This window comes from Monodelphis domestica, chromosome 3, assembly GCF_027887165.1.
Source record: "Monodelphis domestica isolate mMonDom1 chromosome 3, mMonDom1.pri, whole genome shotgun sequence".
NCBI lineage: Eukaryota > Metazoa > Chordata > Mammalia > Didelphimorphia > Didelphidae > Monodelphis > Monodelphis domestica.
Window position 1 is genome coordinate 329,062,612 of NC_077229.1, and position 17,073 is coordinate 329,079,684.

Genomic DNA, 17,073 nt, shown 5'->3' on the forward strand with positions numbered 1-17,073 from the left:
ATTTTAAAAATATGGATCTACTTTCTAATAACTATTTTAAATTTTGACTAGAAATAAAACTCCTTCAGGGACATGTTGAAATGAGGGTTAAAACAGAGAAGACTTTTTAATCATGATGGACAATTGGAGAGTTTGATAATGATATACTGGATTTCTAGTGCATATTTTAGTGTAGAAAAAATCAAATCATAAAGATAATCCCTAACTACAGTATTTCTAACTTATTCCATTCTTTCTGTTTATTTCTCTGTAAGAATAGACAAAATGGTATAGTAGAAAGGACTCGGCATCAGGGGTCTAGGGTTTGAATCCTTGTTCTGTTACCTACTGCCTATGTGATGACCCAAATAAGTCATTTAACTTCTGTAGCCTTCAGATTATCTAGTCTTCTAAAATTATAGGGCTAGCCTAGGATCTAAGGTTCTATCTAGTTATAATCTGTGATCCTTTAGTTCTGCTGTATTCCATAGGGTAATTTTTACTTTGTATTAAAATATTTTTTCTGGGATCTGTTGTCAACATAATTTAGGAGAAATAATATATCCTTTTTTAAACACTCATATTCTAATTCTTAATGTCATTATACACCTTTTAAACTAAAATTCATTTATTGATGGCTTGGAATTGTATCACTTTAATATCTTAAATGAAAGTAAATAGATAACACATGCCTCTTAGTTGTAAAATGATTGTTCAATAAATGGTTATATATTTGTATATCTCAGAAAATTTTTCAAAAGTATGTTTAGAACAATTGTTTTAAGGATTAAAATGCTCATTTAAGAACGGGCCTATTAATTATATTACTCTACCTCTCTTCACAAAAGAGGAAGGAAGTATTTTATCTCCAAGATAAGCTATCTTGATGTTTCCCTCAAATTAGAAATACTACTCTCTTTTCTCATTGTTTCCAACTGGCAAAACTTCTTCACCAAACATGGGATTCATTCTGTGTCATGATTAAATGGATGGCTCGGATGTTCTATGGTCCTAATAAAAGTATACTATATTAGTAAATGTTTTCCCACTTCTAAGATTAAATGCATGTCAGTCTCCAAAGTCAGTTCTTGACTGATTTCTTTCAGCTTGTCAATTCATGGAGCATTAGTGTAAGCATGTGCATTTAGTCCCTAATGAAAGGGTCATCTGAATAAATAAATACTTGCTGAGTTTGAGATTTAACATGAAGCAACCTCCCACCCCTCCTTTAAGATAAGGGACCCCAAATATTCAAGGAATCAAGACCTTTAATTGATAGTGTAAATATCAGCACTGATAGAATCCTTTTAACCAAAACAAGCATTTGTTGATCCAATAGACAAATCCATATCGTGGATTACTTTACAATGAAAGACACTGGTGTTGTCAGGGGACTTTTTGACCACCACATAGTAACAGTTATGCCCGTGTTTCTGAAGCTTTCCCATACTTCTCTGCCCGCAGCCCTACCAAAGCCAGGAGGGACATTGGAGGAGCTTCCCTTAAGTGTACTTGATTACTGTGGTCAAAAGAAATTGAGTAATTATGTTCATTAAATCTGGAAAATCTTTAAATATTTATTTATTTAAACAGTCTACTGTTGGGTTTAGTCTTGGATTAAGGGAGGTCAGAGGTTCCTGAGAAGGGGCACAGCTGTATTTGTGCAGGCCTGTACCTGATCCCCACCTCCTGTAGTGTGAGCAGTGGTAAGTGAACTGTTTCTGTGTTGTTCACTCACTCTGTCAGATCGAAACCCAGTTCAATAGCATTCAACTAGCTCCCATTTGAAAGATTTGTCTTACAAAACCCTGAAAACGGCTCTGAACATGCATACATTGATTTTGTTGCTGGAATCTCCTGAGCTTTGATGAAAAAGCAGGCTCCACGTGCAGGTGAAGAGGGTTTACCTCTTCAATATTAAAAAGAGAAGATTAGGGATTTCTGTTCTGCTAAGGCTGAACTAATCAGTGGCATGCAAGGGTAAGAAAGTTGGCCTTCTGCCTATAGTACTGCATTATTTTCTATGGTTGAACAACAAGTTAAAATTTCTCCCATTGCCTCCTATGTGTTGCTGTAGCCCATGATTATTCCATTTTGCATGGTTAATCAAATGACCCAGGGTATAAGAACAAAGTTGTTTTCCATATTTTACAGAAGATATGTATTGACTTTATTATGGGGCATTCACTTTAATTGTAGCCAAGGAAATGAAAATTTTGTAGGGATAAAGGGGGGAGGGGGCAGGGAAGCATCCGCATGAAATAATATTTTGAGAACCAAACAGTTGAGTATTCATGGCAGATCTATAGCTATCCTTCCTTTCTTGGGATTTGAAGTTTAGTTCCATTCCATTTGCTTTTATCAAAAAAGGAGGAGGATGGAGGATGTCGAATTATATCATTTTCACGAACTTTCAAAGTTTTTCTTTAAAGAATGAGAATTATTATTTGAGCTTGTTGACTCGAGAACACTTAACATTTGTCCTGGGTACAAGGGACTCTCATGCTTCATTTTTCTATGTCCAAAGAATTCCTGTAACTCTACTAGAATCTTTCTCTTTTTTTCACATTGGAGGATTACACAGTGTTCTAAGACAGTTTCCACACCTCATTTCTCAGCAGGGAATAGCAGAATGAAGGGAATGCATCTCCTCTAAGAGAAGGACAATTTTACACCCTGTAGCACTAACTCCTGTAATTATTTGTGTCCATCTTAGTCATGATTTGGGTAAAGTGATTTGAAATCTTCCTGAAATGTTGGTGTCAGTAAGCCTTTGGGTAGGAAAAAAAATCATAATAAAAAAAGATTTAAGTAAACTAGCCATGCTGTGAGATATCAGACATTATAAGGTATCAGAAAATGTTAGATATATCTGGAATCAAATCTTATCAAGCATGTCTCTGATCCATTGTAACAAATACAATAACAATGCTGAAATAAACTCTATAGAGACAGATAAGGCCGGGTAAGAGAATTTCAGAAATTAGATAACATTTATTTTCCATCATTTATAGGAATCACTGTTTGCCTTTTAGGCATATGTTGCCTGCACATCCATGGCTCCCCCAGCATGGCACATCAGCCTCAAACAGTTCCAGTTTTCTGTCACTGTTAAATTTCATCTACTAAAAAGCCCAAACAACAGAGCCCTGGATCCTTGGCATGCAATGCTCACTAAGTGGAGGAGTTTGAGAAAATCATTGATCAAGGAATTTTCCTCACCTGGAAATTCCCTATCCTGATGAAGTCCCAGACCCATTCTCTTGCAGTTAGGTGGCACAGTAGATGTGTCTGCAGTTGCAGTTCCAATTTGGCATCAGATGCTTAATAGCCAGAGCACCCAGGGCAAGTCACTTAACTTCTGCCTACCTCAGTTTCCTCAGCTGTAAAATGGGAATGATAATTGAATTAAAAATGAGATAATTTTAAGCATGCAGGACTTTACCTAGCACATAGTAAGCACCATGTAAAAGTGAGCTATTATTAGGAAGCTCTTGTTAATATAATAAAATAAATATTTTAAATTACTATAAAATTATATAAATATATTATAAATTATATAGCACAGTGTCTGGCATATACTATATTCTCTATAAATGTTGGCTAGCATTATTATTAGTAATATCATGATCATCACCCCTAAAATTAATGTGATGATAACCAGTGTAGAGCAAAATTGGGGAGTTTGAGAAATCTGACTGAGATCTACCACACAAACTTTCTGAGAGTTTAACTATGCATTTCTTTACTGAGATATTCAACAGTGAGGTTGGCATATTGTGTTAGTTTGGCTATGGATTAAATATGATTAATGGCACCAGAAAAGCCTTAGCAAACAACTCTTATGTGGCGGTGATGGGCTAGGTATAGTCATCATTCATTTTACAGGAAGGAAAAGTACTTTACTGAGTCCCAACCTTTGCTCATAACTTAATGACCACATGGTAGTAGATGTTTTTAGCTGTCAAAAAAAGCAGATTAAAATCACACTCAAACTTTAATTATTTGAAATACAAGTATTGTATGACTGGAATCACAGTGATGTATTATTTCAGAGCCTTAGCAGTTTTCCAGTGTTTTTCCACTAGGGTAAAAAGCTGAACTTGTGGATTTTTTTTCCCCTAGGCCAATCCATAAAGATGCCTTTTTCACCTCTTTGATGTGATAAGGAAGTGTTAAATCAGAGTGAATCCTTATTCTGCACCTTGGGACTCAGCCCTACTTAAACCAATTTTTACTACTCCTGGTTTTTGTAGACACCAAGCCATGCATCCCTCTCCCCCTGCAGATAAGAGAAGATTGAAGAAGTCATCTAGTGCTACTTGCTATCACTAAATTAGCATAATCATCTAATTTCTGGGAGGAAATAATGGCATCTTACACTTTTTAGTAATCATAACTGCCATGCTATAGTCCATAGTATATTACACTGATATTATGGGATTAAACTTTTTAGGAGAGGATAGTATGTGTGGATAGCCCTATCCTGATCTTTATTCCCCTCCTAGTATCACACAAGTCCATACTCCTTTATTCTGATGCTAGAGTTATAACTCATATAAAGTGCAACCTTGAAAAGTCTGATTTAAGACTTCAGGAACAGAAAAAAACCAAATGTTATTGTTAGAAAAAAAAACTTAAACTAATTTATAAAGCTTCTTTTATTATCTTTATGTGATTGACAATTCATAAGACAAATTACATGCATGTTAAATAGGATGTTTAAAGAACATTGTTACCCGATTGGATGTTTAGCATAATTAGACTCTTCAAAATTATATCACAGTGGGTGAAAGGGTAATAGATGGACCAACTCTGGAAACCTCATTCATTGAAGAGAGAATTCTAGACCTATGCACATTTAGTTACATATATTCACATGTGTGTATGTATCCACATATACTGTTCTTTATGGATGCATACATATATTTTTATGGATATGTGTTTATATATAGAAGCATATGTATATGTTTCCACAGAAATAGCCAGTAAGAAAAAGTGCTTTCTGAGGTCATTATCATCAACAACCCCAAAACAAAAACATGATTTTGCATAACTGAAAAGAGGATTCCTCACTCCTATCTTTCACCTAGGCTTACTGAGGCTCTGCTATGTTCACATATCACACCCTCTACACATCTATTTTTATTCTTCTGCCATGGGTAAGGATATGTAAAGAGATAGGCAATGGGTTCAATCAGTTCCCTCTATTATATATAGAGTTGCAGTCCAGTAGCAGGCAAGGAGGCTAAGGCAAAAGAGGAAGATAGTTATGGCTCTCGTAACTGAGACGAAATTCCCTGATCTATTTATACATTCGTGATTTATTCTTCCATCTTACAGTCACAGTCTCATTTTTCTTATTCCTCGGCATCTATCTTCATTAAATTAATTTTAAAAGGTAAAAATCATTGTGAAATGTAATTAGTAGTAAACGCTCAGAAAGCTATACTCGAGCCAAGAACAGCTTTCTAACCATAATGTTAAATAAATTTGGCCTTAAAAATGCATATACAATATTATAAATAGGAAATACAATGTCATATTTAAAGAAAACACTTTGTAAATAATTTTAGCTGATATTGATCATATGCTAGTCAATATATACATGTTAGTGATCTTATCAGTCAATAGAAGCCAATAGAACTTTTTCTAATCAATAATACAAAGATTTCATTTATTTATACTGTTTCAAAGCACAAAGTATGCCGTCTTTTACCCTGGTATTTTGAGGAAGAAAAAACAGCCCTTTGCAGGGCTGTTTTTCAGACAGACAATCAAACAGTCTAAGCATTTGCCATTCAATAATAGACTTAAAAAGCTTAAGGATAGCTTACCTTTTCTATCTTTTAAAAATTCTGTTAGGTTTTCTATCCATCCCTTGCGTTGTTTTGCACATTCCTATATCTTGCAGTATCATACACTCTGAAGACCTAGTAAGGGAGCTAAAGCCTGATGACGCTAACGAATCCCAGCACAAATGACTGAATCGATAGGAAACCAGCCACTGCTGTTTAAGTGTATCGATAAATGTACCTTTATTTTCTCTTGAATGGATAAGTGTCGCAGTTAAGAGTCCTATGGATCTCTTAATTGAAAGTTAATTTTAAATCAATAAAGAGAGTCATTTAAATATTGATCGGCTCTTTCTACACGAATTGTTAGCTGATTTTTTTTTGAAACAACTTTGTTTAAATGCAATCAATATCCCACAATCAGTGTGTTCTATAAAAAATTGACAGGTGTTCCCAAAATGCCTTCTAGGCATATTCTTATCTGTTTACATATGCAGTAAAGATAGTTCAGTCCTTTGTCACATACCCCTATTTGTTAGAGGAAAAAAAAAACAGACACAATATATTGTATTTTTAAAAGTGCTCTTAAATACCACATGGCAATATTAAAATATATGTGTATTATATTATGCCTTTCATTTGCCCTCTTCCCACCTCCCTATAATCCTTTATCACTATAGAGCTTTGAAATTAAATGAAGGATATGCTGGGTTTTGATATGATCAGTTATCAATCAAGCTGACTTATTAATGCAGACTACCTGCAAAAGAAAACTGTCATTGTTTTTATGTATGCAGAAAAAAATAGATATGTTTTGGGAGCATATGCACTTTAGTAGCTATATATAAATCTGTGTATATATGCATTTATAAATACATATACACACAAAATACACATATGTATTCCATAAGCTGATGTCCATTGAAAATTATTTCTCTTTTGAAGAGACAGGTTGGGTTTTTTGCATGCGTGACTGTGTATGTGTGTGAATATATTCATCAAAGGGTGAGACTAGGTAGGGCTTTTATTTATTTTGTGTTCCTTTCTTAGATATCATCTCTGTTAGCATAGCAGCAAATAGTCAAGCTTTCTTTCATTTTCCATTTGACAAAGAGAGCAGTCAAGTTAAAAGGATATAAATTTCATTTCATGTGATTCACCTTGATTAACCTAATAAAGTAAACTCAGCTACATGTGGCTTTCAACATACCAGCAAATAGAAATCTCCAGGAACATGGCTTCCTGCAGCAATCTGGCTGATATGGCTCTGGGGGCATCCTAGAACTTCAGATACCATTCATGCTCCGCCCCTTCCTCCTCATTTACACCCCACTCCCCTCCCCCAAATAAGAACTGGTTTTTAAAAGCACAGATTGCATTTTCCTCCTGAGTCCCTGCCTATGTGACTGCCTAACCTATTTTTATTTATGAAGCTATAAATCTAAGGTGCAAAAACCATTGTTATTGTTGTGGTGGCTCTTGTTTTCTCAGCTGCCCTCGTTGTTTTCTGGAAGGCTACTTTTTAAATTTTTGGTAAAAATCAAATAAACAAACCAAATAACAACAAAAATGGAATTACTTGATTAGCGGGCAAATCCCTTTTTGAACTGCAGGGGGATCTCATTAATGAATCAAATCTATATAAACAGCCCAGTTTCCCCACAAATAACATTTTTTGATTTTTCATGATGTCACCTAAGCATGAAGCAAAACAATGTTAAAGTCTGCAATTATGTTAACTGACATTTGACTGAAAAGTAAAAATATCACATAATTATATTTCTTTTCTAAATGACAAGCTAAAATGCAAATACTATCATTAAAACTGTTTATGACATTTAATTGCTTAAGTCTGAAAATAATAAACAAAATAATTTTCTCCTTTGCATCCTTTTTTTTTTTTGAGCATTCTAAAATGCCAGCATGAAAAGCTACATAAACATCCTGGGGCAGTAGAGCTAAGAAACAGGGCTGTGATGGATGCAGTATAATTTGTACTATTTTTCCTATTACGACAAACTCTTTCAGCTGTTCTGCAAATCCACTCTTCTTTAATCCTGCATTATTGTCCTCTTAATGCAACATCTCAGAATCCATTCCATTCCATTTTCTCTGTTAGAAAAGCTATATCAAAAGGGAAGATTAAAAAGAAATGGCCGCGTATCATTAGTTCATATGCATACGGGTTCAGCATGTGAAGGTGCTTTTTCTAGGATCAGCCTTAAGATGTGACTGATAGATCTTATTTGTCTGATAGAGTTGACCAGGGAAATAGAGCTACAGCTGGTTACTTCATTAGGTCCTCTCATTGATTGAACCCTGCTGAAGTGATGCAGCAGCCTCCTCAGATAACTGCTGGTAATAGAACAAAATGAATTCTTATCACAGAGATTGGAAAGGCCATTAACCCTGGCCTCCAATGCTTTTCAGAGGTCACAGACAGGAAGCCAAGCGGTGACTGGGAAAACTGTTTTCTGTCTAACTACAGGTCACGTTAGAAGGGGTGTGTGACTTTCTTTTTTTTTTTTACTCTTCGGCTTCTGTACAGATGAAACTGTTACACTGGCAGATGTTAATAATCAGCTGTAAATAAATATTGGAACCAGAAGAAGAAAAATGAGAAAGCACAGGAATTTATTTCAATAAATATTTAATAAAAGAACAATTGTTACTGTGATATTTATTGCCAGTTCTGCTGTAGTTTTTTTTAAAACTAATACTTTTCCATATAAATTGTAAAGTGAAATACATAGAGGCACTTTAAAAAGGAAATTTAATATGGCTTTATATAAAAATACCTTTCCTTCCTTCCTTCAAAGATGGGGATTATAATTGCCTACTGCTGCCTTGCTGGCCTGTTATTGCTCGCGAGCCTATCACCAGTTCATCTGTGAATTAGTGCAAGGCTCTGTTTGCCTTTCACCTGGTTGAGAAGGGTATATATCTAAGTAACAGTCCTATAATTTACATTTAATGCAACCTTTCAATTGACCAAGAGCCCACAACCTAAGCCCCCATCTCACAGCTGAGGACTTTCCCACATTTGTCAAATCAATGCCACTCCAGGATCAGCCAGGAAGACTCATCCATTTAAATCCCGGAGCTGCACATGACAGTTTTCATGACCCTGGTGAGGAGCCTGGCCATTACAGAAGTAGTCTTGTGCCTTACAGGTTTGGCTGGAGAAGGAAAACTTACAGGGATCGGGCGTGTTTAGCCAAGGAAGCCTCTCGTAAATTAAGAGAGAACATTTTCTCTTCGTTACTGACATGCACGTATGTGCATCTGCCCATGTACAGACAGAGAGATGTACATATGTTTTAAGATATTTTAGTACAATGTTGGTGGCTTCTATACTTGTGATTGTAATTTAATTTCTGTGTCTGTGGTAGTGAGGTGTTCTCTGTTGGAGCCAATCTTTCACAAGGAGTAAGTTCGTTTAAATGTAAATGGGGTCCTGTGGATGGAAAGAAATGACCTACTTCATGTCTTGGGGGATCCACCCAGGCATTTGGTTTGGCCTTCCATGAATAAATAATAACAAGAAGGTGTATGCTGTCATTGCTTTATTTGAAATACCAGAGGTGGTTTGGCACAACAGAAACTAGAGCACAAAACTGAGAAGGTTTTTACATTCACGCGTCGGAGCCTCTTTCTGCTCCAGAGGCCGATTTTGTCAGAAACAAAAAACAAAACACGTTTTTGAAGATCTGTGGATTATGGGTACAGTCTGGGGGAATACAGGCAAATACTGAAAAAATTCAAACTCGTCTTTTCTTTTCATAGCAAATAATATTGGGATGTACCTTTTTCTTCAGGATGAAGGAAGGATTCCCTTCAATTCCATTAAATGATAACCCAGACCTTGTATCTTATATAATTTAGATATTAGTGGAATGATATGAAGGGTTTTCAGCAAACACAATAAATACCGAAAGGTGACTGATATCTTGAGATAGTTATGTCATTTGAATTTTTATTTTTTTTGTATATAGCTTTTCAATTCATAGAATGTATGAGTTAATAATTATAGGTTTTTAAAGAATTAAGTTCCTGCTTTTGCTTATCTCATTTATCAGGAATTTAAGATTCTATTGTAGATGTTTTAAGGCATGACACAGAGGCCTGGAATTTGTGTGTGTGATACCTGAGGTGAAACTCATGAAACTTTTAAACTTATAATTAGTTGTGTTATGCACTATGAACCTTAGCAGAACTCTGAATTCATTCCAAATTGTGCAATAAAGGACTGGTATTTACTCTTTGCTGAGACCTACCATAAGAATGTTTGATAAGCTTTTTTTCCCCTTCCTATAAAGCTGCATTAGTTGAAGTTAAGTCAGCTTTAAGCAACACAGACTGTGCTGTCTAGAATAAAAAGCAGGATATTAGTACCCATGGTCCTAGGTCATAATAGATATTCCTGTAAAGCAAGGATTTCTCTACTGACTACCACTAAAGGCCTAATATTTGCAAAGAAAGGTTTCTTTGCGTCATTCCTTTTTCTCTTTTTTACCTGCTGAAATTGGTTAAGTAAGAGTAACAGTCACTGTATATTTAGTTTTCCTAAAGATTTCTGGGAAATGAGTGCATCTTAACTATATAATTGCTGAATTAATGTTTATTTCTAAGGTACTAGATTATCTGCTATTGAGAGGAAAGAGGAATTTGAATTTTTTTTCAGTATTTGGTTGAATTCTCTCAGATTAAATGCATAAAACCACTTTAGATAGTTTCTTATATTGACACTGACTCGAGGCATTTTGTAGAGATCTCTCCAGTTTATAAATGTCCTTTGTAAGAAGTGATCCCTAAAACCTCTGGATGATATATTGTTACTGTTTTTTTTTTAAGGGACACAATGGTTAGAGGTAAGGAAATGGTTCACATATTGTGGTACCAGTGCAAGAGCCTCCCAAGTAATCCAATAGTCAGAAACCCACAGTATTCCTGGGTATCTAAATCATTGGCAGCAATGTGCATGGAAAGGTAATTCAGTTTAAACATTTGTTGAGAATCTACTATCCACAAAGCCTGGTGCTAGGTGCTGATTGTGAAAAACAAAGCATTCCTTGCCCCAATGGAACTGATAATAATATTCATGGTTGGAGGTGGGGAGGGGTACTGCAGGATATGACCTGGGAACAAATGAGAATAATTCAAGCTACAGTGTGTTAGGGTTAAAGGAGAGATCCAGAAAAGGTCCCTAGGAAAGTGTAAGGAAAGAGAGGTAGGATATAAGGTCTCTGACAGCAGAGATTGTTTTGGCTCATTTATGCTTGTATCCCTGTTGCTTTCTACATAGTAAGTATTTAAAAAAATGTTTATTGAAAGAATGAATAAACTTAGAAAGTCCCCAGTGCACATGTAAAACCCAGTGGAATTGTGTGTTGGCTATGGGAGAGGTATGAGAGGATGGAAGGAAAAGAACATGATGCATGTAACTATGGAAAAATGTTCTTAATTAATTAATTAAATAAAATTTTTAAAAAGGCTCCAGGGAAGTACCACTGGTATCAATATTTTTATCAGTGACTTATATAAAAGCATAGATGGCATCATTGTCAAATTTGCCAATGACTCAAAGTTGGAATGTATCACATCAGATAACACATTTAGAATCCAAAATGGTCTTGAAAAATGGTAAATTGTATTGTAGTTAACAAAATGAAATTTAAAACAATCAACAATAATCTTGACATTGGATTCAAGAAGTTAACTTTACAATTCCAATATGGGGGAGGCATGGTTAAAGAACAGTTTCTGGAATAGGTAGGTGGATCAGTGGGCAGAGAGCTAGCCCTAGAGATGAGAGGTCCTGGGCTCCAATTTGGCTTCACACACTTCTTAACTGTGTGACCATAGGGAAATGACTTAACCCCAGTTGCCTAACCCTTACCACTCTTCTGCCTTGGAACTGATACTATCAATTCTAAGAAAGAAGTTATGGGTTAAAAAAATACAAAGAACAATTTTTCAATCAGGTTTGGGGTTTTGGTGGACTACAAACTTAATATGCGTGAAGAGCATGAAATGGCAGCCAAAAATGCTACTGTGATTTTTGACTGCACTAAGATTAGCATCACTTACAGGAATGGGGCAGCTATCTCATGGAAGGTAAACTGTTAGCTGTCAGAGAAACAAGATAGAGGTGAGAGTTTTTGTGGTATGGATATTACATGGTAATTACAACGTGAGACCTCATTTACAGTATTTTTGTTCCATTTTGGGCATCCCATTTTACAAAGGACATTGATAAATGGAGAGATCTCTCCAAAAGATCTTGAGTTGGTGTCAGTATGAGAAGAGAAGGCTCAGGGAAGACATAATTGCTGATTTCAAATATTGGAAGGATTCACACATCAAAAAAAAAAGCTTAAAATTGTGTGGCTGAGTCCCACAGGACTAGACCAGAAGCAAAGAAACAAATTTAAGCTTGACATCAGGAAGAAAAAACACATTAATAAAGAAATCCAAAAGTAGAATTGACTCCCATGGGATATAATGAGCTTTCTCTCATTTGCCATCTTCAGGCATGACTCTTTCTTGGATATCCCAAGAAAGGATTTTTTTTCAGCTCTCAGTTGAATTAAATGGCCTCTGAGGTTCCTTCTTACTCTGAAATTACATGATTTAATAGGGAACCATTGAAGATATTTGAGCAGATGAGTAACATGGGCAGACGTGATAGACCATAGAGCTAGAGTGGCCAAGTACTCCAGAGTCATCTGGTTCAACTTTTTCATTAGGGTCTAATAAACTGTGAGCATCCCAGGTGGAATCTGAGCTCAGATCCTTTGACTCCAGAGCCAGAGTTCTTTCCCCACATACTCCCTAAGACCTCTGTTTATTCACAATATTACCTTGTTAGCTGACAAGGGCTGAACAAGAGGGAAAATATTGTAAGCAAAGAACTATTCATAGTAGTAAAGCTATTGTACTATTAACAACTAGGGAATGTAGTGGATAGAGTGCTGGACCTGAAGTCAGGAAGACTCAGCTTCTCAGATTCAAATCTGGTCTCAGATACTAGCTGTATGACCCTGGACAAATAATTTAATTCTACCTCAGTTTCCTCATCTGTAAAATGAGCTAGAGAAGGAAATGGCAAACCACTCCAATATCTTTACCAAGAAAACCCCAAATGGGGTCTTAAAGAGTAGGAAATAACTGAAAAATAACAATAACAATAGTACTGGTGTGAGGTGACAAGAAACAGAATTATAATGATTGCTATATGAGTTCAGAGGAGTGGATGGATTTTAGATATAGAGTTGGAACTATCAGGTCTTTGACTTGGGAAAGGGAAGACATAGTAAAGCATGACTGAGATTTCAGGACATTAGGTAGATTTTATAGCTTTCATTCATTTTTATATTTGTAACAATACATAATTTGTAAGCATTTAATGAGGGTAGTTTTTTTCTCTCTTCTTAATTAAAATATGTTTTGGAATGATATAAGTATTAAAAGCCCATTGGTGAGGGACTAAATTCTTCTCTTACTTCATAGGTTCCTTTGTCAACTGTTTTTTTTTTAATTTAAATTTATGTCAACTGTCTTGAAAGACTCTGATGATACTTTAAGTAAAATACAGTAATGATCTGGATAGAGACTAGAGCTGTGACATCACTGGAATAGGGAATTCCAGGGTGAGGATTTTCCAGTGTAGGTTGGCACCTTCTTTGTAACTTAGATTTCTAGAGATGCCTAGACCCCTGAAAGGTTAACTGACTTGCTCAGGATTACGTAGCTGATAGTATCAAAGAAGTAGGACTTGAATCCAGGTTTTTTGTTGCTTTGAGGCTGGCTCTCAATCCATTATACTGTGCTATTTCTCAGACAAATAAAGTTTATTTTACATAATTGACTACAAGACCTAAGCTACTTAAAAAATCAAATTATGCACTCTCGCTTTGAACAACATAATTTAACAGCTTATAGGGGGGAAAAGAATCACAAAAAAAGCTGAGATTGGGATACCATTCATTGCTATTTCTCCCAGTCAACTCAATTTGCCCATAGACAAAATGAGCCAATCTATGGAATACTGAGGATGTGTGGCATTTTCAAAACAGCAACAAATTATTTAAACGATATAGTCAAGAGCTTGACACGGTGGCAAATGTCTGCAATTCCTTCTCAAGGAGGCTGAGGTTGGTTTGTCACTTGAGTCCTGGAGTTCCAGGAGAGCTAAAATTGATCAGATGTCTGCATCGTCTGGCACCAGTATAGTCAGCTGTTAAGAAGGATGGATAGTGAAGGGGGATACCAAGCTGACTTAGGAATAGTGAGCTGATCCTCATCAGAAACAGAACAGGTCAAAGCTTCTGGGCTGATCAAGAGTGGGAAGGATTGTTACAATTCCAGTTAGAGAGAGATGAGAAAACCCAGTCTTCCCTAGACCCCCAAAAGAAAGAAAAACAACAACATCCTGGCAGTTAATTTTATAAATACTTGGGGTATTAAAAAGGGATAGCCAGAAATCTCTTTTGTTTTCTAGAAAGCAAAATAGCTCTTTGAATAGCAAAACAATATTGTTATCTCCAGTATTTGTGGGATCTCATGACTGCAAATAGTTTTCTCCTTTTTTTCTTAATGCTGCTTTTAAAATACTGCTTTGTGAAGATTTTATACTCCTTTAATTGTGCCTGAAAATTAACTAAACTATAAAAGGAATTTATTCTCATAAAATTTATTGGAATTTCCTATGTTAACCTAGATGTTCAACAGCATCTTTTTATGATTACTATTTATGTCATACTTAAAAGATTTAATTTTCAAAAATTAAATTAGGCACTTGGGGAAACATTAATTCTTTCAGGCTACTATGGTCCATTCCCATTTCAGGCAACTAACTAGATCTGCCTCAATCTGAAGTCTAATTTCTCCAGGTGACACCCGAATATCTGGTTTATAACATCAGAAGGTTAGATCTAGAAGGCGTCTTAAAGGTCATCTAGTTAACCTCTCATTTTATAGATGAGAAACAGAGACCCAAAGTGGGTCAGTGACTATCATAAGGTTACGTAGGTAAAAAGTAACAAAATAAGGATTTGAATCCAGTTCTTTAAACTCCAAATCCAACACACTTTCAACTGTATAGTGCTATCTTTTAATTCATTTGGAGAGCAAAAACACCTGGTTTTTTTCTAATTAAATCAGAATAACAATCAGAGTTGTTCATTTTGTGATCAGCTATTTTCAAATTTTATAATCATATCAATAGAGCTTGAAAGAATTTATTCAACTTTCTATTTTCATTATATTAGTTTGTATGTACATAAATAATATATATATATATATATATTTAAACTCTTACCATCTGTCTTAGAATTAATACTGTGTATTGTTTTGAAGGCAAAAGAGCAGTAAGGGCTAGGCAGTGGGGGTTAAGTGACTTGCCCAGGGTCACATAGCTGATTCTCAATCCACCCAGCCACGAGGCTGCCCCATATGAGTATTTTTAAACTCTCACCCTCACCCTTCCACAGGAGGTACCAAGTATCTGGTTCAGTCCCCTTAAAATTCTCAGCATTATGCATGACTGCTTACATGTGCATGACTGGGGTTTGAGTTCAAGCTATGTGAATGAGGAAAATTATTTAAAAAGCCTTTTTTAATATTGGCTTTCCAATCTTCAGAATAATGATTCTTTTTCTGACCTAGCAAGATCATTGTGAGATTAGTGATTTGTAATATAGAATGTGATATAATTCATGGAAAAAAAAAACCTATATCTATTTGTAAGTATATTTAAACATATCCATTTGAGGTTCTAGTGGATATGTTGTATGTATTCTTTTATGCCTCTTATATAAGTTATCATGAGTTTATTTATTCTCTCTTAAATCAGACTGAAGACCTATTCCATTACCTTATTGGGACGTGGAGGCAACTTTGGATTCTTATAGACTATGTCAGTGGAACCTATGTTACTACATTGGAATGTTTTAAGAGACCCACTGATAATAACGATTATTATTACCATCATTCTCATCATTTTCTTCACTATAGCTAACATTTATAGGGTACTTTAAAGTCTGGCAAATGCTTTTCCATATGCTATCCTATTAGATCCTCAAAATAACCTTGTGAAGTAGATTCTATTATTATCCCCATTTTTTCAGGGTTTTGGTTGTTTTAAGTAATGTTCAATTTGGAGTTGTTTGACAAAGATCCTAGGGTAGATTGCCATTTCCTTCTTCATCTCATTTTACAGATGAGGAAACTGAGGCAAAAAGAGTTAAGTGACTTTCCCAGGGTTGCACAGCTTATAAGTGTTGGAGGTCAGATTTGAACTGAGGAAGATGAGGAAATTTTATCTATTGCACCCCTTTGCTGCCCATTTTATAGGTCAGAATACTGAACCTGAGAAAGATTAAGTGACTTACTCATGGTTATATTGCTAATAAAGTGTCTGAGTTGGATTCAAACTCAGGTCTTGCTGTTTTCAAGTCCAATGTTATACCTACCTAGCTGCCTCTAATAGAAATATGTGGCTGTTTTTCAAGGACTAATTTTGCCAGCTTTTGAGGCTCATCACCAAGTGGGCCACCTTGTGATGATGATTTGAGACTTAATAAGGCTTTTTGAGCAGATACAAAGTTATGGAAACATATGGGCAGGTATAGTGAATGTTGAGGAGTTCTTTTTGTCTAGGGCTGTGAGTACATGAAAGGATTAGAAATAATGGTAGACTTTGGATCTAAAACCATTCTGTTGTGTATACTATGCACCTTACCTTAATCAAGGTTTTAGAATTTTTCTTTGTTGGCGAAAATATTAGAAAAAAATCTAGAATTAAAAAAAAAATAAGACAAAGATGGAATGGGTGGGAGAGGTAGGTGGCACCAGATGTTGTAGGCCATTGAATGACATGTGAACCACTCTGGAAACTATAGGGAACCACAGAAGCATCTTGAGCAGAAAAGTAGCATGACCAGATTTATACATAAAACAGGGAGTCTACTGTGTAAAGGCTGCTTTGGTAGGGGTGAGAGTGGGAGGCATGGGGGAGAAAGAAGGAAGTAGAGGGGAGTGATACAAATTTCTTATAAAGTCTTGAGATGCTTTTTACCTACTTTTGCAGCAAATACAGAGTTGGAGCTGGAAAAGACCTTATTTCATGACAATGATTGGTTTAGTCATCTAGTCATTTTTCAGTTGAGAAAAATGAGTACCAAAGAATGAATTTCCTATGGTCAGATAGCTAATTTCTTGTAGAGCCAAGCCTATATTGTAAGTTTCCTGATTCCAAGTCTAGGGTTTTCTTATTATTCTCTGCTTTTTATTTAGA

The 17,073-nt window shown here is 35.5% G+C and overlaps 1 protein-coding gene and 1 long non-coding RNA gene across 5 annotated transcripts in view; one reads left to right on the forward strand and one right to left on the reverse strand.

Moving 5' to 3' along the window:
• The window catches only part of LOC103095583 (uncharacterized), a 7,728-nt gene extending 1,780 nt beyond the window's left edge, over positions 1–5,948 (reverse strand). Inside the window, exons 1-2 of the long non-coding RNA XR_008917754.1 lie at positions 5,817–5,948; positions 3,202–3,362 (exon numbers count right to left, since the gene is read on the reverse strand). This is a non-coding gene — a long non-coding RNA (uncharacterized LOC103095583). The remainder of the gene's footprint in view (positions 1–3,201; positions 3,363–5,816) is intronic.
• ZFHX4 (zinc finger homeobox 4) overlaps positions 1–17,073 on the forward strand; it is a 234,249-nt gene that overhangs the window by 152,673 nt on the left and 64,503 nt on the right. The window lies entirely within an intron of this gene.